Raw genomic sequence first — 23,219 nt, 5'->3', positions numbered from 1 at the left:
GCAGATGGTATGGTAGAAAGTTTGTAATGGGATAGACTTGGGTTCAAGTTATTGTGAAGATTCAGTGGGATAATACTTGTGAAATTCCTAGCACAGTGCTTCTCACATAATAACTTTCTTTTCCTTTAACTTAGTATGGTACATGGCTCTCCATTTTTTTGTACTAGTTTTGCTAGTCTTTTGAAGTTAAGGTATATACATTTTTCTATGAAGCTGAGATGCTTTTTATTAATGCCTGAACCTAAGGTAGTGTGCTCTAGAAAGTAAAATGCAGGTTCAGGGTTAGTTTTTGCTTTCATCTATGATAGGTCATTGAGTTAAATTTAATAGTTTTTAAATTTAATGTTAAAAACGAGTACTTTTGCATTCACATTAGAATAGATGATCATCATACATATTGTCATAAGTAGATGAATCCTGGGGAGTTGTAGATCCTGATATTAAATCTTCAGATAATATAATTTATTTATGTTTATTATTTTTAAAAAATATATCTTTATTGATTTCAGAGAGAGGAAGGGAGAGGGGGAGAGAGAGAGAGAAACCTTGATGGTGAGAGTCATTGACTGGTTGCCTCCCGCACGCCCCCTGACTGGGGATCGAGCCACAACACCGGCATGTGCCCTGACTGGGAATTGAACCTCTATCTTCTGGATCCTAGGTTGGTGCTCAACCGCTGAGCCACACGCAGCCCGGCAGATAATATAATTTAAAAGTTATTTTATCTGTGAAGAATATAAGATCTCCCCAGAAAACCTAGAAAATGGAATGTTAGGGATAGTGCTTTTAGGTACTAAAAGTCTTGCTCTATTTAAAAAAATAATAATTTTACTTAATTATGAGGGCACAGAAGGATATATAGTAAAAAGTAAGTCTCTCCCTTTCCTGTTTGCCGGCTAATCAGTTGTCTCTAGAAGCAATCACCATTAATCATTTTCCTAGTGCATATTCTTTGAGAGATATCCCAAGGAAGACAGCCTTGAGTCTCAGTTCCGAAGTTGTTGAATCCACTGGTAAAAACGTCCTATTGTATATTTGAAGTAAAAGATAAATAATACAACAGGACAAGGCTTTTTAAAAAATCTTTTAAATTGTCTTATTTTATGTCAAGTTAGAGATATGATGATGACCAAAACAGATATAGTCTCTGCCCTTATGGTACCTGATAGTCTAATAGGAAAGACAGATATTAAGTAATTTTAAAATTGTGGTTATAAATTGTGATAAATGCCATGAAGGAAAAGTTTGGCGTTCTATGACAGCATATAGCAGGGACATTACCTGGAGGGGTGAGGACGGTTGGAATGGTTTTCTTGAGTAGGTGGTTTTTCCTAGAGATATGGAAGGGTGAGTAAGAGTTTATGAGATGAAGTATGAGAATGAGAAGGCAGGCTAGAAGGGTGTTCAGAGGGAAGGCAGTGTGTGAAGAATTTGAAGTGGGAGTAAGCATGGCATGATTGAGGAACTTGGAAAAAGCTAATGTTCCTGGGGTGAGGAAAAGTTGCTGGAGAGAGACCTGGGTTGAGATAGAATCAGTATCAGATGGAGTCTTTTGTGTATGCTTTTGGTTTTATCCCAACAGCAATGGGAAAGCGTTGAAGTGCAGTGAAAGAGTGATGTGATTAAAATTTTCTTTTAAAAACATTACCTGCTTTATGGTGAATAGTTGAGAACAAATGCTTCTAGACTTGTCAGATTATGATCCAGAGAGAGGATTTTGTAATAAAAGTAGAAATAAGTGGATAAATTTGAGACACGTGTAGGAGGTAAAATAGGACTTACTGAATAATTGGACATGAGAGTGAGAAAGGGGGAGGTATCATGGGTGATGCAGGTTACAATGAATGATGATGCCATTCAATGAGAGAGAATACTGGATGGAGCACACAACCATGTTTTGAGGGGCTGAGGTAATGAGGTTTGATTTGGCTAGATTTTCATATCTGCTTCTGCGTTCAGTCTGTTGCATTACGTTGTTTTGATTGAAATATGTGAAAAAACCCCATCCTCCATTCATGTAGTTGGAAAAAGGAGGAATGTTGTCAAGGTTTTTTTTTTTACGTTAATGAGTATTCTCCTTGGATACCATACTAAAACTGGGCAAATGATAGTTTCTTAAGGGTTAGAATGTGGATTATGAAATTATATCAATTAACTTTTCATACTGTTACATTAAAATCTGTTGGTCTGTCTTGTACGTTGAGTGGATTTTAACCCATGTTTAAATTAGTAAAATCATATACTTATTGGTCATGTGAAAAATATTGGTCTAGGCCAGCCGGGTATGGCTTAGTGGTTGAGAGTTGACCTTTGACCCAGTAGATCGCTGTTCGATTCCTGGTCGGGGCACATGCCCGGGTTGCGGGCTTGATCCCCGGTCAGGGGTGTGCAGGAGGCAGCCGATCAATGACTCTCTCATCGTTGATGTTTCAACTCTTTCTCTCCCTCTCCTTTCCTCTCTCTGAAATCAATAAAATACTAAAAAAAAAAAAAAAAAAAAAAAATGTTGGTTTACTGGGGTATACAGATATTCTAATTTGATGTATGTTATCCTACAGTATCAAAAACACATTTGCTAATATGACTACTGATTTCATCAGAATTTAAATATTGGGAAGCTGTCAGTGTCACAATGGCAGACACGTTTTCCAAAATTGTAATTTTTGCTTGAACACTTGAATGTTTTCAATGGCAGCAAATACTGTCAAATTGTTTTCCTTGAAGTGGAAGGCTTACTTTGTTAATTTTTGAGAAAATGTTTGCCAGGTATCCAAGTCAGCATAAACACAGTTTGACTGAAGTTCTTTCAAGTAAAAATGGTGTTGCATGAAAAAAGTGGCTAGTTGGGCTCTCTAAAGATTGTATAAGTACTTTTCCTTGACACAGCCATCATTCTTTGGTGTACAGAAGTTCTTGATGCTTACTTCCCATTTCCTTAAGTAAAATATTAAAAAGATGTACTCAAGGTTTGAGATTAGTGAAATTAATGACTTGTTTGCTTCACCAAAAAAACTCTGTAGTGAAGCTGGTTATTTAAAGTTTCCATGCCCAAACTTGGTAGTACAGACTATTCAGTAGTACAGTTTAATGCCACCACCTTGATTCATGCTAAAGCACCAACAGTGGTGATGAGGGGCCTATTTGAATGGGTTGAGCAAGCAGCAAGTAGGAAGTGAAGAAATGGTGGTGGAATTCGGAAAGCTTTTGAGAAGTTGGATTGGAATGGGGGTGTGGGTTTTTTAAAGGTCAAAGTGATAGGAGAGAAAATGGATCATCCATAGTGTAAGGATTCTGAAAAAAAAGTGAGAGAATTGACTCTTTTCAGGAGCAGTGCTTTTAAAACTTTAATATGCATAATGTGAATTACCTGGGGATTTTGTTAAAATGCAAATTGTAATTTAGTTGGTCTGGTGTGGTACTTCACATTCTGCATTCCTCATGTGCTACCAGATAAGGCTGAAGCTGTTGGTTAGGAAACCCCACATTGTGTAGCAAAGTTCTGATCCACTGGTGGGGAGAGAAGTTTTAGGTAGCGTGTTCCTTGTAGAACTGGGAAGGTAGAGAGGTTAGATGCAGATGTTTTAGGTTTAATGGTAAAAAGTTGACTGTCTGATGACATCTATTTTTCCCCCTGAAGTAGGACATTAAAAAGAATAATATCTAATTGTCCTGATACACCAAGGTTGAGGGTTTGATCTCTCGTCAGAGCACATACCGTAATCAGCCAATGAATGCATAAGCAAGTGGAACAACAAATCGATGTTTCTCCATTTCCCCCTCCCTTCCTCTCTCTCTCAAAATCAATAAAAATTAAAATAATAATATCTAGGATTGGTATGGGGAAATGATTTTGCTCAGATAGTGCTAGTAGCTTCAAAACAGATATCCTTGCCTCGAAATAACTGTATCAAGAGTGATATTCTTAAAATATTGATTTGATTGTACCACTCTCTTACAAAACCTTTGGGCTTCTTTACCTTATGGATAACATTTATACACCTTCAGAGTCCTCTCCTGCAGTCTCACATACTACTACTACTTTTGTTTTTCCATTGCTAAGCATAGTGCCTGGCATACACAATAGCTAATATCCAGATGTTGAACAGATTGAAGAAATTCTTTATATTGTGCCTGTTTTTCACTTATGCAGAAAATGCCTTTGTAAGATATTTCTGAGTCACAAAACTGGTTGGGGAGTATGCAGGAGGAGGAAAGTTGTATTTTCTGTAGTAGAAACAGTGATAGCATCAATATGTATTTTCTCTACCCCCTTGCCTTTTCCATATTGACTCTTGTTTTCTTCTGCTCAATGGCAGAGTAATAAGGAAGTGAAATTACTTTCTTTGATCAGCTCTGCAGCTGTCCTTCTCTGATTAGAGAATGTTTATTATATCAAATACATATAATCCTGGAAAGTTAAATAAGTGAATTTCTCTAGATAACAACTGTGTACAGTGTGTGCTTCATTGCAGTGGACAGCAGAGCTAAGTGCTGGAAGATGAGAAACATTCTCTCTCAGGGTTCTTAACCTTCAGCTTTAGGGAGCCAATAGATAATTGAGCTTCAGTGAGCTTTCATTAAGTTAACCAAAGTGTCTGTCACCTTTAAAATGTAAAAAACAAAACACTTACAGTATATAGCAATATATATGTATACTTTTCACACTTGACTGTATCATTAGATCTTTGAGTTCCTCAGAGCCTAGCACTGTCTTACTCATCTTTGTATTCTACCCACTAACAACTAGCACAGTACTTGGCATAAAAAGGCATTCAACAGATATTTGTTGAATGAATTGCAGTTTGGTTTGTGTGTGTATTTTAATTGTAGTAAGGCAAGTCTGCATATTGGAATTTGACTTACTCCTTTATCTTTGTGAGGAAAGGCCATAACTTTCAACTACTATACCAACAGTTGGTTTTTTTGGTTTTGTTTTTAATATGTCTTCATTGATTTCAGAGAGAGGAAGGGAGAGGGAGAGAGAAAGAGAGAAACATCAATGATGAGAGAGTCATTGATTGGCTGGCTGCCTCCTGCACCTCCCCCACTGGGGGTCAAACCCGAAACCTGGGCATGTGCTACTATGGGGAATCGAACCTTGATTTCCAGAGTCATAGGTCAATGCTCAACCGCTGAGCCATGCCGGCGGGCAAGAGTATTTTAAATTAAGCAGTACAGAGAGTGTCAAGGCTGGGAGTAGTGGCAGTAATAGAATAAAGGATGAAATGGATTGAAAGATGTTATTAGCCCTGGCTGGCATGGCTAAGCTGCTGAAGCGTCGGCTGGTGCGCACCAAAGCATCTCGGGTTTGAATCCCAGTCAAGGGCATGTACCTGGGTTGCAGGTTCTGTCTGTGGCCCGGTTGGGGTCAGTGCCAGAGGCAACCAGTCAGTGTGTCTCTCTCTCTCTCCCTCTCTCTCTCCCCCCCTCCCCACCCCTTCTACTCTCTGAAAATCAGTGGAAAAAATATCTCGGATGAGGATTAACAACAACATAATGTTATTATCTTCAAGAAGCCAAATTAATCTTTTACAGTTACAATTTTTAGTTGTTAATAAAGGAAGTGCCCAATTTTTAGACTATACTCAGTAAAATATTGCCGCTTATAGATAACTTCTTTTATTTAAAACAAGTTAAATTTCTTTATATTGTAAATTGTTCTGAAATCTTGGCCCATGTCCGAGTGATGCAGTCTGAAAAATGCCTATGATAGTTATAGTATAGTAGTATAGAAACTGTTACAGTTCTCAAGGGAAATTCTTTCTCTTTGGAACCTCATGAAATTTTTGTTGTTCTTGTTTTAAGTTACTAATTTCCACTTCCATTAGGGAAAGATTCTGATGTCACCACAGGTAGCATTTTGGAAACGATTGCTTAAAACTGGACTCATCTAAAGATTCTTCTTAATATCATTTGTGTGGTTGACTGGTCTGATAGTGGTTCTGTATAGACTGGGTGATCTTAAAGTTTCCTAATTAGGCTACCTTTGGGCCTATAAATTGGTATTATAGTGTAGTAATGGGTTTAGTATATAAAAAATAATTTCTACCTCTAATGTAAGAGGTAAATATTTAGCAAGTTTAAAATTTTGAATAACTCTTTAGTTGTAATGTATATAAAGTTTTGTGCCATAAATGTATACTTTTAGCACTATTCAGGGAGAGCTGTGAATATGCATGATGTTTAATTTTTTCTTAAATTTATTTAAATTATGTGTGCTGAAGTCTGAATTTGACAAACACATAGAGTTGTGTAACCACCACCACATTTGAAATTCAGAACAGTTCCATCACCCCAAAACATTCCCTAGAGCCATCCCTTTGAACTTAAACCCTCCTCCAGCATCAGTGCCTGGCATCCAGCATCCAGTGGTCTGTTCTCTGTTGCTGTAGTTTTGACTCTTTCAGAATGTCATGTAAATGGAATACAGTGTGAATGAAGCCTTTTGAACCTGGCTTCTTTCGTGTAGCATTTTGCATTTGAGAATCATCTGTTGCTATGTGTATAATAGTTCCTTCTCTTTCATTGCTGAGTAGTATTCCATTTTATGTATATATCACAGATGTTTAGCCGGTCACCTCTTTTTCTTTTTAATATATCTTTATTGATTTCAGAGATAGAAAGGGAGAGAGAGAAAGAGAGAGAGAGAGAGAAAGAGAGAGACAGAGAGAAACATCAATGATGAGAGAGTCATCATTGATCGGCTGCCTCCTGCACACTCCTGACTGGGGATTGAGCTTCCAACCCAGGCATGTGCCCTGACCGGGAATCTAACTGTGATCTCCTGGATCCTAGGTTGATGCTGAACCGCTGAGCCATGCCTGGCTGGGTGCCAGTTACCTCTTGAAGGACATTTAGGGTTTTCTAGTTTTGGTGATTATGTAATCAAAGTTGACACAAACATACAGATTTATGTGTAAATAATGAGTTTTCATTTCTTCTAAAATTCTAGAGATAAATCTGACAAGATGGAAAATTGACAAACATTTCAAAATTCATATGGAAGTACAAAGTACCTAGACTAGCCAGAACAATTTTTTTAAAGGATAAAATTGGCCCTGCCGGGCATGGCTCAGCAGCTGAGCATTGACTTAGGATCCAGGAGATCGTGGTTTGATTCCCGGCCAGGGCACGTGCCTGGGTTGCAGGCTCAATCTCCAGCCGGGGGCATGCAGGAGACAGCTGATCAATGACTTTCTCATCATTGATGTTTCTATCTCTCTCCCCCTCTTCCTTCCTCTCTGAAATCAATAAAGATATATTTAAAAAAAAATAAAAAATAAAAGAATAAAGTTGGAGAACTAATGCTACTGTACTTCAGTTCTTATTATACAGCTATAATAATAAAAACTGTGGTATTGGTGTAAAAATAAATGGACCAATGAAATAGAGTTCAGAAATAGACTCACACATACACAGACAACTTATTTCAACAAAGGTGCAAAGGCAGTTAAGTGGATAAAGGATACTTTTTTAATGGGGTTGGAACAATTGCATATCCGTACGCAAAAAAGAAAAACTTAACTTTGATCCATACCCCGTAATCATTTACAAAATTACACTCAAAATGAATCATAAACTTAAATTTAAAATTTAAAACTATAAAACTGAAAGAAAACATAGGAGAAATCCTTTGTGACTCAAGGTTAGACAGATATTTCTTGAACGAACACTGAAAGCATAGACCATAAGACAGCAAATTGATATGTTTGAAGGTCTCTACTACTAATTCAGTTTCTGTAATAGAGGACTGTTTAGGTTAATTCTTCTTCAGTAAATTTTAGTAGTATGTCTTGCAAGGAATTGGTCTGTTTAATATAAATTAAAATTTATGGGCATAGGGTTGTTTGAAGTATTCCTTTTTATCCTTTGGATGTTTGTACAGTGTCTAGTGATAATTCTTTTCATCCTGATATTAGTGATTTTTATCTTTTGATAAATCTGGCTAGAGATTTATCAGTTTTGTTAATATTGTCAAAGAATCAGCTTTTGTTTCATTCATTCTCTGTTTTTCTTTTTTTAAGCTTCATTGATTTCTGCTCTTTATTATTTTCTTCTGTGTTGGTTGGGGTTTAATTTGCTCTTTTTTTCCTAATTTCTTTGGTGGAAACTGAGGTTAGTGATTTGAGACCTTTTCTAATAAGCGTTTAATACTATAAATTTCTCTTTTTTCTTTAGTTAATGTATATTTTTATTTGGTTCAAAATATTTTAAAATTTTCTTTGAAAGTTTCATTTTTACCTTTGGATTATTTAGAAGTGTATTGCTTAATTTCCAAATATTTAGGGATCTTCCAGATATTTCAGTGTTACTATTGTGGTCAGAGAACATGCTTCATATTATTTTAATTATTTTAAATTTGTTAAGGTTTGTTTTATGGTCCATGATATGGTCTGTTTTTTGGTGAATGGTCCACATGCAATTGAAAAGGATGTATATTCTGCTATTGTTTGGTGGGATGTTCTAAAAATGTCAAATTAAGTCAAGTTTATTGATAATAAACTTGTTCAGTGTATATCCTCGTTAGTTTTCTGTTTTGTTTGCTAGGTTATTGAGAGAGATATTGAAGTCTCCAAGTATAATTGTAGATTTATCTATTACTCATCAGTTCTCTCAGTTTTCACATCATGTATTTTGAAGCCCTGTTAGGTGATTTTAGGATTGTTAAGTTTTCTTGGTGAATTGACCTTTTTATCATTAGGTAATGTCCCTCTTTATCTCCGGTAATTTTCCTTGTTCTGAAGTTTACTTTGTCTGATATAAATATAGCCACTCAAGCTTTCTTTTATTTTTATTTTTATTGATTTCAGAGAGAGGAAGGGAGAGGAAGAGAGAGAGAGATACATCGATTGGCTGCCTTCTGCATGCCCCTACTGGGGATCAAGCCTGCAACCTGGGCATATGCCCTATGAGCAGAAATCTAACTGGTGACTTCCTGGTGCATTCAGCCAACTGAGCCATACTGGCCAGGCTCAGGCCTTCTTTTGAAAGTGTTTGGTATCTTTTTCCAGCCTTTTAGCTTTAACCAATTTATATCATTATATATAATGTGGGTTTCTTGTAGAAAGTAGGTTTTTATGTGTATGTGTGTTTTTTAAAATATATCTTTATTGATTTTTAAAGGGAGAGGGAGAGAGAGAGAAACCAATCCCTTGCCTCCCGCACGAACCTGATCTGAGATCGAACCTGCAACCTGGGCATGTGCCCTGACTGAGAACCTAATTGGTGGCTTTTCTGTGTACTTTCTGATGCCAACCAATTTAGCTACACTGGCCAGGGCTTGTTTTTTTTTTGGTTTTGTCTTGTTTTGTTTTAATCCAACCTGACAATCTGTTTCGAATGGGTGAGTTTAGACTATTTACATTTAATGTAATTTTTGGTATGTTTGGATACATGTTTAATGTTATTTTATGGGGTTTTTTTCTTTTTGCTGTTCTGTTTTTTTTATTGTTGTTTGTTCACTTCTCTCTTTCCATTTCCTGCCCTTTTTTCAAAATATGGAACACTTTACAAATTTGCATGTCATCCTTGTGCAGGGGTTCATGATAACCTTCTCTGAATTGTTCCAGTTTTAGTATATGTGCTGCCGAAGCTAGCACCCTGCCTTTTGAATTATTTGAATATTTAGCATTTTATTTATTTTACATACTGTGTTTTTTTTTGTTTTGTTGGTTAATATTTTGTTTAAAGTAAAATGAAGAACCCTTACAAGCATGTACATATCTTTACCCTCTCTGCCTTTATGTAATAGTTGTTATATTTATTAAATCTACATACATTGAAAATCTCGAAATACAGTGTTATTATTTTTACTTTCAGTAGTCAGTTTAATAGGAGAAAAATAACCTATTACATTATCCAGATATTTGTCATTTCTGTTGCTCTTCCCTTATTCCTCAAGTTCCATGCATCTCTCTGGTATTTTCTTTCATTCTGAAGAACTTCTTTAGCATTTCTTTTAGGGGAAGTCTGCTAGTGATGAATTCTTAGTTTTTCTTTATCTGAAAATGTCTTTATTTTACCTTCATGCTGTGAAAATGTTTTTGCTGGATATAGAATTCTGGGGTGGCAGTTTTTCCAGCATTTTAAAGATGTTCCACTATCTTCTGGCCTTTATGGTTTCTGATAGGAAATCTGCATTCATTCTAATCTTTGTTTCTTTGTGTTGTTTTTCCTCTTGATGCTTTCAACATTTTTTGCAGTTTGATTATGATTTGTCTGTGCATGGTTGTCTTTGCATTTATTGCATTTGAGGTTTGCTCAGCTTCTTGAATCTGTATTTCATCAAATTTGAGAAGTTTCATCTTCAAATCTATTTTCTGCACCAATTTTCTTCTTTCTTTCTGGGACTTCAGTGGCACAAATGTTACACTTTTTGATGTGTTTTCTCAGGCCCCTAACATTCTGTTTCTTTTCCCCCCCAGTCTTTTTTCTCTATTCTTCAAATTGGATAATTTTTATTGATCTATATTGAAGTTCACTATGTCATCTTCATTCTGCTCTTGAGACTATCCAGTGAGTTCCCTCCCCCCAAAATTGTATTTGTCATTTCTAAAATTTTTACTTGATTGTTTTTCACACTTTAAAGAAATATATATCTTTATTGATTTCAGGGGGAGGAAGGGAGAGGGAGAGAGAGGTAGGAATGTCAGTGATGAGAGAGAATTATTGATCGGGCTTCCTGCACATCCCCTGCTGGGGATTGAGCCTTCGACCCGGGCATGTGTCCTGACCGAGAATTGAACAGCGATTTCCTGGATCATAGGTCGATGCTCAACTCTGCTGAGCCATGCCAGCCGGGCTGTTTTTCACATTTTTTTATTTCTTTCTGTTTTTTGAACAGAGAGACCTTTTCTGAAAATGTCTGTTTTCAGTCATTTCAAAAATTTTACCATTTACCTCATGGAATATAGTTATAATAGCTGATTTAGAGTTCTCTCTGCTTACTTAAACATCTAGGTTGTCTCAAGCTTACATCTGTTGACTGCCTGTCTTCTTGAGTTGGACAGATCAGATTGTACTGATTCCTTTTGTCTCAAGATATTTTGGATTTTATCCTAACATTTGGAATATTATATTGTGAGACTCTGGGTTTTATAAAAATCCTCTAGAGTATGTTGATTTTGTTGTGGCATGCAGTCAGCTTGGGTAGATTAGACTGCAAGTTCTGTCTTGCCCACTGTAGGTGGTGGTTCAAAAGTCAGTTTCAGAGCCCTTTGTTATGATATTTGGATCTACTCTGCATATGTCACTCAGAGTTTAATCTAGGACTTGAGTGGTAGATCATGTCATAGTTCTGTTGTCAAAGTCATTAACTCTGTTCTCCACTTGTGCAGTTTGGAGGTGAGCTTGGGTCTTGTGTCAGGGGTCCTTTTTTTTTTTTTAGCTCTTCTTTGAGACTTCTCTTACATCTTTTGTCTATCAGGAGCCTTTTTAACCTAGTGTTTTAGCTAGAAAACTGGAGCTCTCTTGGATTTTAGCCACACTTCTCTTCAACCTCTTACCTTCTTTCCCCTTGTGCTGTATATAATACAATTTCTAGGACTGGGACTGCCCTGGAGGTGAAAATAATGAGAAAAAAGAGAGAAGAAAAGAATAGGATTCCTCTCCTGCTGTTTTGACTACAGGCATTCCTTCCCTCCCCTCGCCCACTCCTACTTCCCTCCCCTCCCCTCCTCTCCCCTTCCCTACTCTCCCCTCTCCTCTCCTCTCTCTTTTTTAAGACTTTTTATTGATTTTTAGAGAAGAAGGGAGAGGGAGAGAGAGAGAAACATCAATGCGAGAGAGAAATATCCATTGGATGTTTCCTGCACAGCTCCTATTGGGGATCGAGCCCGCAACCTGGGCATGTGCCCTCACTGGGAATGGAACCAGCAATCTTTTGGTACACTGGACAATGCCCAGCCAACTGAGTCACACTGGCCAGGGTAGGGGGTTCCTTTTTTTAGTTCTCAGTTTTCCTGGGTCTTAGATGCTACGGCACCTTCAATAGACTGTACATGTGCCACTCAGTTTTATCTGGGGCTTACATTTGAGGCTGGCCTTAGGGCTGTGCTGGGAGGAAAAAACTCCAGGAATTTGTCCTCACACCCTCTGGCTTACAGAGGCCGCTTTTCTTGGTCCCCTCAGTTTTTGTTTGTGCTCCTGTTATACAGTTTGGGACTTGGTCTATCCAGGGGTCAGAACTGGAAAAGAAAAGAGGCGAAGGAAAAAACTCTTTGACTCACTTCCATCAAGGATCCTTACTTGTTTTGACTTCCTTCCCCAATCCATCTGCTATTGTTTACTACTCAGAGTCCTCAGATAGTTGCTTTTTTGTGTTCTGTCCAAGGTTTTTGGTTGTAATCTTTAGGAGAGACAGGCTATAATAAGCTTATTCCAGTTGACTAGCCCTAAACTTTACGTGTATTCTTTTAGGAGTTACAAAATATGTTTGTTTCAAAACTTGGAAAAATCAAAGTTTAGAGAATAAAAATTATCTATAATTGCACAATCTAGAGGGTAGCCATTTTAACTTTTTGCTCTAGTTTTTTCTCATGATAAGCACAATAATGGATATGATTTTTTTCCTTTTCTTTTACCTAATATTTCTATCAAACAATATTTCTATCATAACAAGTCCTTAGTAAGCAGTTTTTAGAAACCTGTGTGATTTATCATGTATGTGTCATATACTTAATCATACCTTTGTTGTTAGATATATAGGTTATGTCACTGTGAGCATCTTTGTACATACATTATTTCCTTATAACATATTTTTGGAATTGTTGACTTCAAAATTACATATAAGGGGAAATCAGAGTTTCCTTATCTGTTTGAAGTAATATTTAATTATTTTTAGAATTCTGACCAAATATGTTTGTATAAAATTACCTTCTTGTAACTAACTTCAAAATTGTACTGTTTTTGGTAGAGGACTTGTGGTTTTTGATTGTTTTAAACTTTAGAGTTGATTGTAGGAAAATCTAATTGAAGATAATGCTATAAGTTCCTTGCAGGAATGAAAGTAGGTTAGTAAATTTTGATTTTTATCTTTTACAAGAAATTGGAATGCAAGTTTTAAAATGATGTTAATATATGCCCAGAGTGGCAGTTTTATGTTTCATATCTGCCTCAAGTACATGTTTATGCAGAAGTAAAGTCTGTATCAAACCAAACATACAGAAATAAAATATGAATGATTGAATTTACTTTGGGATTTATTTATGACTTTTGCTATTTTAATTAGAGACTTTTGTATGTTGAAGTGTTTGTGCATACATGTATACAACTTCAGATTCTTTTTTATTTTCTTGGTGAGGGTTTGAATATTTTGTGTTTAATTGTAAAAGTTTGTTAATTGTTGTAGCCAACCACAATTTATGGAATGAAGTTAAAAAATAGTTATCAGTTTAGGAAAAATTTAAAGGTAATACTATTCTATGTGGCCTACGGTGGGGAGATAAGTACTCTAAATGCTTCTGGTGGGATTATACATTGGTATAGCTTCTTCAGAAGTCAGTTTGATAATCTCTGTCAAACTAAAAATGTACACACAGAAACACTTCTGAGAGTCCTTCATAAATACTGATATAGTTGTGCAAAGATATATTTCAGGACTACTCGTTGCACGCAACCTCATCTTTTGTCAGTGCACAAAATGGCACCTTACAGCCTCCTGGTGACCCAGCTGCAGATTGAACCCACCTCTGACCCTCTCTGAGATTATATATGGACACCTGGGTCACCCATCTAATCAGGAGATTGAGCAAGGCAAGATGTACCTGCAGCTGCTGCCCTGGTCATGCAGGATGCTACAGACAAGATTGCCATGCTATAATTTATCCGCAGTGGGCTGCCCAAGGTGGCCATGTTGTCCACCATCCACTGTGACCATCTGATCGACGCCCAGCTCAGGGGTGAGAAAGACCTGCCTCGGGTCAAGGACGTAAACCAAGAAGTGTATAATTTCCTGACAACTGCAGCTACCAAATAGAGCATGGACTTTTGGTGGCCTGGCTCCGAAATCATTTACCAGATCATTCTGGAAAACTATGCATACCCTGGGGTTCTTCTGATTGGCAGTGATTCCTATACCCTCAATAGCGGTGGCCTGGGGGGCATTGGCTTTGGAGTTGGGGTGCCAGTGAGGTGGACGTCATGGCTGAAGTGCCCCAAGTTGAGTAGTGTAAAGCTGATGGGCTCACTCTCCAGTTGGATCTCACCCAAAGATGTGATCTTAGGGTGGCAGGTATCCTCACAGTGAAAGGTGGCACGGGCGCTGCTGTGGAGTACCGTGGTCCTGGCATAGACTTCATATCCTGCACTGGCATGGTGACAGTCTGCAACATGGGTGCATAAATCAGGGCCACAACTTCAGTGTTTCCTTAAAACCACTGGATGAATAAAATATCTGAGCAAGACAGGCTGGGCAGACATTGCCAACCTTGCTGATGAATTCAAGGGTCATTTGGTACCTAACCCATTATGACCAACTGACTGAAATTAACCTCAACAAGCTGAAGCCTCACATCAGTGGGAGCTTTACCTCTGACCTGGCTCATCCTGTGGCAGAAGTGAGCACTGTGGCAGAGAAGGAAGGATGGCCATTGGACATCAGAGTGGGTCTGATTGGCAGCTACACCAGTTCCAGCTATGAGGACATGGGGTGTTCAGTAGCTGTGTCCTAGCAGGTATTGGCCCATGGTCTCAAGTGCAAGTCCCAGTTCACCATCACACTGACCTTTGAGCAGACTCACGCCACCATTGGTGGGACAGCTATGCACAGGTCCTGAGGGATGTGGGTAGCTTTTCCTGGCCAATGCCTATGGCCCCTGCATTGACCAGTGGGACCATCAAGAAGGGGGAGAAGAACCTCCTACAACAGGAACTTCATTGAATGCAACAACATGAACCCTGACACCCATGCCTTTGTCAGGTCCTCAGAGATTGTCATGGCCCTGGCCATTGCTGGTACCCTCAAGTTCAACCCAGAGACTGACTCCCTGACAGGCGAGGATGGCAAGAAGTTCAAGCTGGAGGCTCTGGATGTGGATGAGTTTCCATGTGTGGAGTTTAACCCTGGGCAGGACACCTACCAGCACCATCCCAAGGATAGCAGCAAGGGGATGTGAGTCCCACCAGCCAGCCGCCTGCAGCTTCTTTGAGCCTTTTGACAAATGGGATGGCAAAGACCTGGAGGACCTGCAAATCCTTATTAAGTTAAAGGGAAGTGTACTGCTGACCACATCTCAGCTGCTGGCCCCTGGCTCAAGTTCTGTGGGCACCTGGACAACATCTCCAACAACCTGCTCATTGGTGCCATCAACATAAAAAAAGGCAAGGTCAACTCTGTGCACAATGTGATCACCCAGGAGTTTGGTCCTGTCCCTGACACTGCTCGCTACTACAAGAAACATGGCATCTGGTGGGTGGTGATTGGAGATGAGAACTATGACAGGGACTCAAGCCGGGCCCATGGTGACACTGGAACCCCACCATCTTAGGGATCGAGCCATCACCAAGAGCTTTGCCAGGATCCATGAAACCAACTTGAGGAAGCATGGCCTGCTGCCCCTCACCTTTGCTGACCCATCCGACTACAACAAGATTCACCCCATGGATAAGCTGACCAGGGTCTGAAGGACTTTGCTCCTGACAAGTCCCTGAAATGCATCATCAAGCATCCCAACTGGACCCAGGAGGTCATCTTCCTGAACCACACCTTCAACGGGACCCAGATTGAGTTGTTCCGTGCTGGCAGTGCTCTCAGCAGAATGAAGGAGCTGTAACAGTAAGGTCCTGCTCTGCCACCACCGCCCACCCAGCTGTGGTGTCACCGCTCACTCTGCTCCTCAGACCCAGCTGTCACGAGTGCAGTTCTGCATGTTATCAGAACCAGATCTGATCCAATCCAGCCATGGCTTCCTGCACCGAGATGGTGTGGCCAGGCCCCTTGTCCTCTCCTCTCACGGAGTGACCCATTGTTGAAGAGTTAAGTAATGTTTTGGCCCCCTGCCTTCCCATTTTTAGTTTGGTTGAGATCATGAGCAGCTCCATGCAACTGTATTTATTTTTGATGAAAAAAACCTAAAGTTTTTTTCTTGTCTGATCATTTCACTAGTGGCTGAAGGATTTTAAAGAACCTTTTGCTCTTGCAAGGGAAATAAGAATTCACATTTGGTGACTGTTAAAAAAAAAAGATTGTTTATTGCAGCACTGTTTCAAATAGTAAAACACTGGAAATCACTTAAATGGTTGTTAATGTATGGCAATTCATTATATTGGATATTATGTAGACATTAGAAAGATTGAGCTAGGTCTGTTTATGTTTATGTGGAAACGTGGTCACAACATATCTATTGAGGAAATGAACAAATTATAGGATACTATTTATAGTATGATTCTACTTACAAATAAAAACAAAATCTTAATGACTAGGCACTGGAATCATCTGGTGACTTGTTTTCTCACATGCCCTGAATACTGACTTTTTCTAATTGGGATCTCCCCTGGGTTTGTTAGTTGCAACACCTGCTGGCTTTGTGATGCGGCTACTTGGACTTCCTCACAGCATGATGATTGTATTCTAAGAGCAAGATTCCCAAGAGAAGCCAGTAGTAGCTTTTATTGGTTTATGGTTTAGTTTTAGAACTCACAAAGTGGCCACTTTCATTGTAATCATAAACCTGCCCAGATTCAAGGGGTGAGAACGTAGGCCCTCTCAATGGGAAGAATGTCATAGTCACTCTATAAAAAAGAATATATGGCCCAGCCGGGCGTGACTTGGCAGGTTGAGCATCTACCTAGGATCCAGGCGATCAGGGTTTGATTCCCGGTCAGGGCACATGCCCGGGTTGCGGGTTGGCCGATCAATGACTGTCTCATCATTGATGTTTCTATCTCTCTCTGCCCTCTCCTTTCCTCTCTCTGAGATCAATAAAGATATGTTTAAAAAAAAAAAAAGAATATATGGATATGTGGGATGGGAGATAATGTTGTGGATATTGCTTGAAAATGCGATCTTCCACATTACATAATTCTTCAAGCTTCCATCCTTTGCACATGCCATTCTTAGAATACAAGAGCTTATCTGCTTGGCCTACTCCTACCATATGGTTTATTGAGCACTTTTTATGTCCTAAGCACTGTACTATATATTTTATATGCATTATCTTAAATCCTTGCAATAACTCCTCAAGTCAGAGAATACCTTGATTTAACTCCAACTTCTTTTTTTGTGAGGTTTTTCTTTCTGCAAATCCCGAGTTGAGCTTTTCTTCTAAGAACTTCTTATGAATCTACTTCATTTAAGTTTTGATTATAGCACTCATACTTATTTTTACTTAATTACATTGTCTTTCTCCCTATTAAACTGAATTTCTTGAGACAGGGATTATTTTCATGTATTCATTTATCAAATATTTGAGTGTTCACTATGTAATAATTACTGGGCTTGGTTATAGGAAAACAGAGAGATAATGTACGAACCCTGCTGTCAAGAAGTTCATGTTTTCGTGGAGGAGACAGGTAAATGGGAAAATATAATTGAATTTTAGAGACAGAGGAAGGGAAAGGGAGAGAGAGAAACATCAATGTGACATCAGTCCGCTGCCTCCTGCATGCCCCCTACTGGGGATCGAGCATGAAACCCAGGCATGTGCCCTGACTGGGAATCGAACTAGCAACCTTTTGGTGCTCAGGATGAGGCCCGACCAACTGGGCCACACCGGCTGCTTTTGATAAATGGGATTCACTGAATGTTCTGAGGTTGGCCTAAGGCAGGCTTCCTAGAGGAGGTACTTTCTGACCTGAGTAGTCTTAACATTTTAAAATTTAATTTTAAAAGTTGCTTTGAAAAGAAATACAAGTGAAAAAGAGGAAGAAAGGGGACTAGAGTGTTTCTTACAGAGGGAGCATGTGCAAGGGCATGAGGGTCTGGAAACTTTAGAGTAGAGTGGGCATTATGAGTATTAGTTCTAATGTTTGGTAAAGCAGGAGTAGAATGTTTGTATGTGAGAAGGGGTGGAGAGAGAGGCAACGAATGAAGCTGATCGCAGGCCAGATCTGTAATCCTGATGAATTTGGATTTTATTCTCAAGTTAGTAGGGAATTAATTAGGAATAAAGCCAGATATGACAGTATCAGATTTGTGTTTTCGAAAAATAACTTGGGTGATAGATTGGTGAATGAACTAGAGAGTCTAATGAGAGATCCTTATTAGGAAGCTGTTGTAGTAATCCTGGTAAGAAATAATGAGGGTTGGAATTCAAGGAAAGGGACAGATGCTAAACAGGAGGTAAAACCATCAAGATTAGGTATTGGATTTTAAGTTTTATAAACAGGATTTTGGAAGAATTTTATGATTTTTTATTTGAGTATCTGGGTAGATGGTAGGTTAGAGAATAAGTAGTATGGTTTTTGGTACGGAAACTTTGTTTAGTTTTGGTTGTGTCTGATGGTTCCTGAAAATATATCCAGGTAATGATAGATGAGTAGGGGAGGCAGTTGGGTCTGTAGTTCTGTGATTTAGGAGAGCAGTTTAGGTTAGATTGGCATTTTGCTATACTGTGAAAAGATGGAAGTGGATTTACCTTTTTTGTGTTTTGGGGAGGGATTCATGAGGGAGGCGTTCAATAAAACTTGAGTGTCTCTTACGTGTAGAGAACCCTACTGGGTGCTGTATGAAATAAATCTCCCCTAATGAGCTTATAGGTCTTTAGGGGAGAGTTACAGTGGATAATAGAAAATAAAATATAAATTGTAAAATTAAGACCAAAAAAATGGAGTTCTGTTTTGGGTAGTTGGGAAAGGTAAGTCTAAAATCTGAGGAGGTGACATTTAGGCTAATACAAGAAAGGTGACAAAGAGTCAGCTATGAGAAGAGTTGGGGGGGGAAAGCATTTTAGGCAGAGGGACTAGCATGCATATTAGCATTTTTCTATTTCTATCTGTCTCTATTAAAAACCTTGAGTTTATACCCATACCTCCAGTTCCAGTCTAACGCCACAGGTTCATTCTAGTTTTCTCTTTCTGTAACTTTCTCTTGCAACTCTATTCTACAGTGAGAAACCTGGCTCATGTTATCCTTTAAAAAAATGTTTTTTTAAATTTTTAAATCGATTTTTTTTTTTTTTTTTTAAAGCAAGAGGGGAAGGGAGTAGGGAGGAAAAGAGAGAAACAGAAAGAGACATCGATTTTATTTTCCACTTACGCTTTCATTGGTTGATTCTTTTTTTTATTTGTTTCTTTAAACTTATCTTTATTGTTGAAAGTATTACAGATGTCCCCTTTTTTCCCCCATTGATCCCCTCCATTCCTCATCCACCCCACCTCCAGGCCTTCCTCATACCGTTGTCTGTGTCCCATAGGTTGTGCATATATGCATATAAGTTCCTTGATTAATCTCTTCCCACCCATTCCCCCACCCCACCGCCTTCCCTCTGCTATCCCTCAGTCTGTTTCATGCTTCTATGTCTCTTGTATGTGCCCTGCCTGGGGATTGAACTAGCATTCTTGGCGAATCGGAATGACACACTAACCAGCGAAGCTACCAGGCCAGTGCCACTCTTGTTATCCTTAATATGTTTGTTTATTTGATCATTTCCCTTGTATGTATCAGTTGCCATTACTGAGGCATTCTCCTGCACAGATGCTCCCTTTACCTTGCTTATGCTCTGACACCCTATGCCAGACTTGACTATCTCTTCCCTGTAGAGATAACCCTCCTCACCACTAGTGCTAGATCTGTTCGTGGATGTCTAAGTGGCTGTTTCAGTAGTCCAAACAGGGTTTGAAGTTGGCTAAGATTAGGGTTGTTGTAAAAGGATATGGAGAGAAGTGGACAAATTTAGAATATAGTTTAGAGGAAATTTGGTGGGATTTAACTGATGGATTAGATGTATAATGTGAAGAAAATAGAGGGAAAAACTAAGGATAATTCTCAGGTTTCTGGCTTTCTGGATGATTGTGACATTTTACAAAGGCGGTGATCTGGGAGTGAAGGAACATATTAGATGTTTTTTGAATGTGCTCGTTTTAAGATGCTTGTGATAATTCTAAATGGAGATAGTGATATGAGTTGGTCTGGGGTGGAGATAACATTTTATAGTATGTGATGAGATTTATATTCATGGTGTATGAACTAAGGGAATAGATGAGATCAACTAGAGAGAGAAGAAAAGGGAGTTTATGGCTGAGGCTACAGTGGAAAACCAAGGGAGTTACAAAGTCAAGAAAATTGAGGGGAAAAAAGGTGTGTGAAATACTGCAGACAGTGGAAGAAATGTAGCAGAATTATTGAACATTGTGCTCATTTGAGGTTGATAATCACAAATTTATAGTGTGATCTAAATATTGTTTTTTGTAACAATATTTGATTATGTAAATTTTTTTTTTTAGTTAATTCCTATTGACATAGATTCAGACCCAGGGAAGATTATGCCAACGGAAAAGGCAGGGGACTTTAGTCTTGTTCATGGAAGTTAGTCAGTGCTTTGTGAAGAACCATAAAGCTCAAAATGAATTTAAAGACTGAGTTGAATTATCTTTGAATCTAGGGTTTCTTTGGAAATGATACTAAGAAATTCCCTCACCAGTAACTGAAAAGATAGTTTTAAAGTCTTACATGTTTATATTATAATGGCTATATTAAAGCAGGATGTGCACCAGAGTATGTTAGGAAACAGCGCTTTTTAGTAATTTGTTTTATTTTCAGTATGAATTTACAAGTAATGAAACTATAGTTTTTTCAACATTCTGTATTTTTTAGAATTAACATTGGCATGTTTTTCCTTACCTCTTTGCTCAATTTACAGTTAATTTGTATTGTTGAGATTTTCTAATTTGAAATGATTCTAAGTTGAAAAATTAGTTATTTTAAAAAATATATGTGTGTGTGTGTGTATTTATATGTGTGTATATATATATATGAATATGCTTAAATACCTTCTCATTGTTGAAAAAGTAACCGAGGAGCTAGAATATTATTTTTCCTCTTGTCCGTTAGCCAAAAGTGTAACAGATGTTTTGTATCACATTTAGAAAGTTCACAAAGCAGTTTTTCATTATGGCTGACATGAAATAAGTTATGTATGCAGACCATCTTTACTTTTCTCTTAGAAATCAAATTAATTGCAGTTAAAATCTAAGAACCTATGTTTAGAACTTTTCTTTTTTTCAATTGGCCCTTTAACCATACTTGTTCAGGAGATACAGCACAGCAGGGAACATAGTTTTTCCTCAGATTTTTAATTGTGGACTACATATACCCATGAAATACAGAAAGTTATACTAAACGTTTCTCTTAAAAATTTTTTGACATTCAGTTTTTGTCCTGATAAGTATAGATGAATGATTTTATTTTTAATATAAAGCATATGGTAGATTCATTCTTACCATTTGAGTCAAGGACTGTCAACTTCAACATTGTATTCTTTATTCAAAAGCTGTTGTTTTCTAAAGAAAAAAATTACTTTTTTTTGGATCCTCACTCGAGGATGTGTTTGATTTCAGAGAGAGAGGAAGGTGGAGAGAGAAAGAAATATCGATGTGAGAGAGAAACATCCCTTGGTTGCCTCCTGTATATGTTCCTACCCGGGATCAAACCTGAAACCTAGGCATGTGCCCTGACTGGGATTTGAACCTGCAACATTCTTGGTGTACGGGAGGACACTCCAACAAACTGAGCTACCTACCTGGGGCGAGAAACATTACTTTTTTAGACTGTGTTGTTCCTCAGTAGTATTAACACTTTTATAATCTCATCTCTTCAGTTTACTACATATACATATGTAGAGAGCAGCAGAAATACTTTCAGATTCTCATATGCTAGTTAGTCTTCTGATCTTACCTCAGAACAAAGGGACTGTCTCCTGGCCACAAACCATTTCCTAAGAAAAATTACTAGTGACTGCTGATGGCCTGAATCTTTGGGTCAAAGAGAAGGATCTCCAAACTGAGACTACATGTTAGTTGTGAGTGGATTTGGTGGCCTGAGATGATACTCTGCTATAATGCGTGGCCAAGCTCTCTGCAAATGGAAATACTTGCACTGGGTTTTGGGCATGCTTGCTACCTCCTGCTTTCTTTGCAGTTTTGGCCCTCCCACTGTGGTAGGACCCCTGGTTAGCATTGTGGCTTGTCACAACAGCCCCATTGGCTGCCTTGACATGCTGAGGTACCACTGCATCTGTAACACAGGTTTTGTTTTGTTTTTAAAATATGTATCCATTGATCTCAGAGAGAGGAAGGGAGAGGGAGAGAGAGATAGAAACATGAACGATGAGTCATCATTGATTGCCCCCCCGCCGCCCCCCCCCCAACTGGGGATGGAGCCTGCAACCTGCGCATGACCGGGAATGGAACCGCTATCTCTCCTGGATCCTAGGTTGATGCTCAACTGCTGAGCCATGCCCGGCAGGGCTGTAGCACAAGTTTTATTTCCTTCAATAAAAGATGAGAATTAAAAAAATAGTGTTGCTAGTTAATAAAACCACCTGTGTTTAATCAGTGGCTGGTCAATCACTGAATGCAAGAGAGCTTCTAAAATCTTTGTGATAAATTCCTGCTGCTGGGCCACTTAAGTTAAGATCATCTATGCATTTACTAAGGAGTAGAGCTACTTTGAAGTTCGTACAGATTAAAAAAAAATATATATATATATATATATCTTTATTGATTTCAGAGAGAGGAAAGGAGAGGGAGAGAGAGAGATAGAAACATCAATGATGAGAGTCATTGATCGAGCCCACAGCCTGGGCATGTGCCCTGACCGGGAATCGAACCTCAATCTCCTGGATCCTAGGTCGATGCTCAACCGCTGAGTCACGCCTGGCCGGGCCGTACAGATATTTTTAAAAAGCTGCTAAAGATATGCACATACTAAAAATTGGAGGAAAAGTAATTTCATTAAAACGTGGAGAGTAACTGTTTTGTGTATTTGTAGCCCATATGCAGAGAGTTAGAATAATGTATTTGATGTCATATAACTGAAATTACTACCAAATGTAAATTATGGTCTTTCATATTTTAAATGATTAAAATATAGGGGATATTATTGATAACTCAAGAATTCTGTTTTGATAAAACTGTCTTACTCAAGTTTATATAGCACATGTTAGACTGTTCATAGGAGAGAAGGAGAGCCAAAGTTAATTCTTTAATATGGTGACAAGGTACTGGGCTAAGTGTTTAATGTATATAATTTCATTTAATCTTCATAACATCCATATAAAGTAGGT

At 38.4% G+C, this 23,219-nt stretch overlaps 1 protein-coding gene, 1 non-coding gene and 1 pseudogene across 5 annotated transcripts in view; 2 read left to right on the top strand and 1 right to left on the bottom strand.

Moving 5' to 3' along the window:
- HECTD1 (HECT domain E3 ubiquitin protein ligase 1) overlaps nt 1-23,219 on the top strand; it is a 92,969-nt gene that overhangs the window by 4,317 nt on the left and 65,433 nt on the right. The window lies entirely within an intron of this gene.
- Nucleotides 1,340-15,868, top strand: LOC107534413 (aconitate hydratase, mitochondrial-like; annotated as a pseudogene).
- Nucleotides 9,492-9,599, bottom strand: LOC148094213 (U6 spliceosomal RNA). The gene has a single exon (XR_015716303.1). It is a non-coding gene; the product is annotated as a U6 spliceosomal RNA (small nuclear RNA).

Source organism: Miniopterus natalensis, chromosome 1 (genome assembly GCF_054644295.1).
Source record: "Miniopterus natalensis isolate mMinNat1 chromosome 1, mMinNat1.hap1, whole genome shotgun sequence".
In the NCBI taxonomy this organism is placed as follows: Eukaryota; Metazoa; Chordata; class Mammalia; order Chiroptera; family Miniopteridae; genus Miniopterus; species Miniopterus natalensis.
The sequence above is the reverse complement of the archived record's forward strand: the minus strand, read 5'-3'. Positions and strand labels throughout refer to the sequence as shown.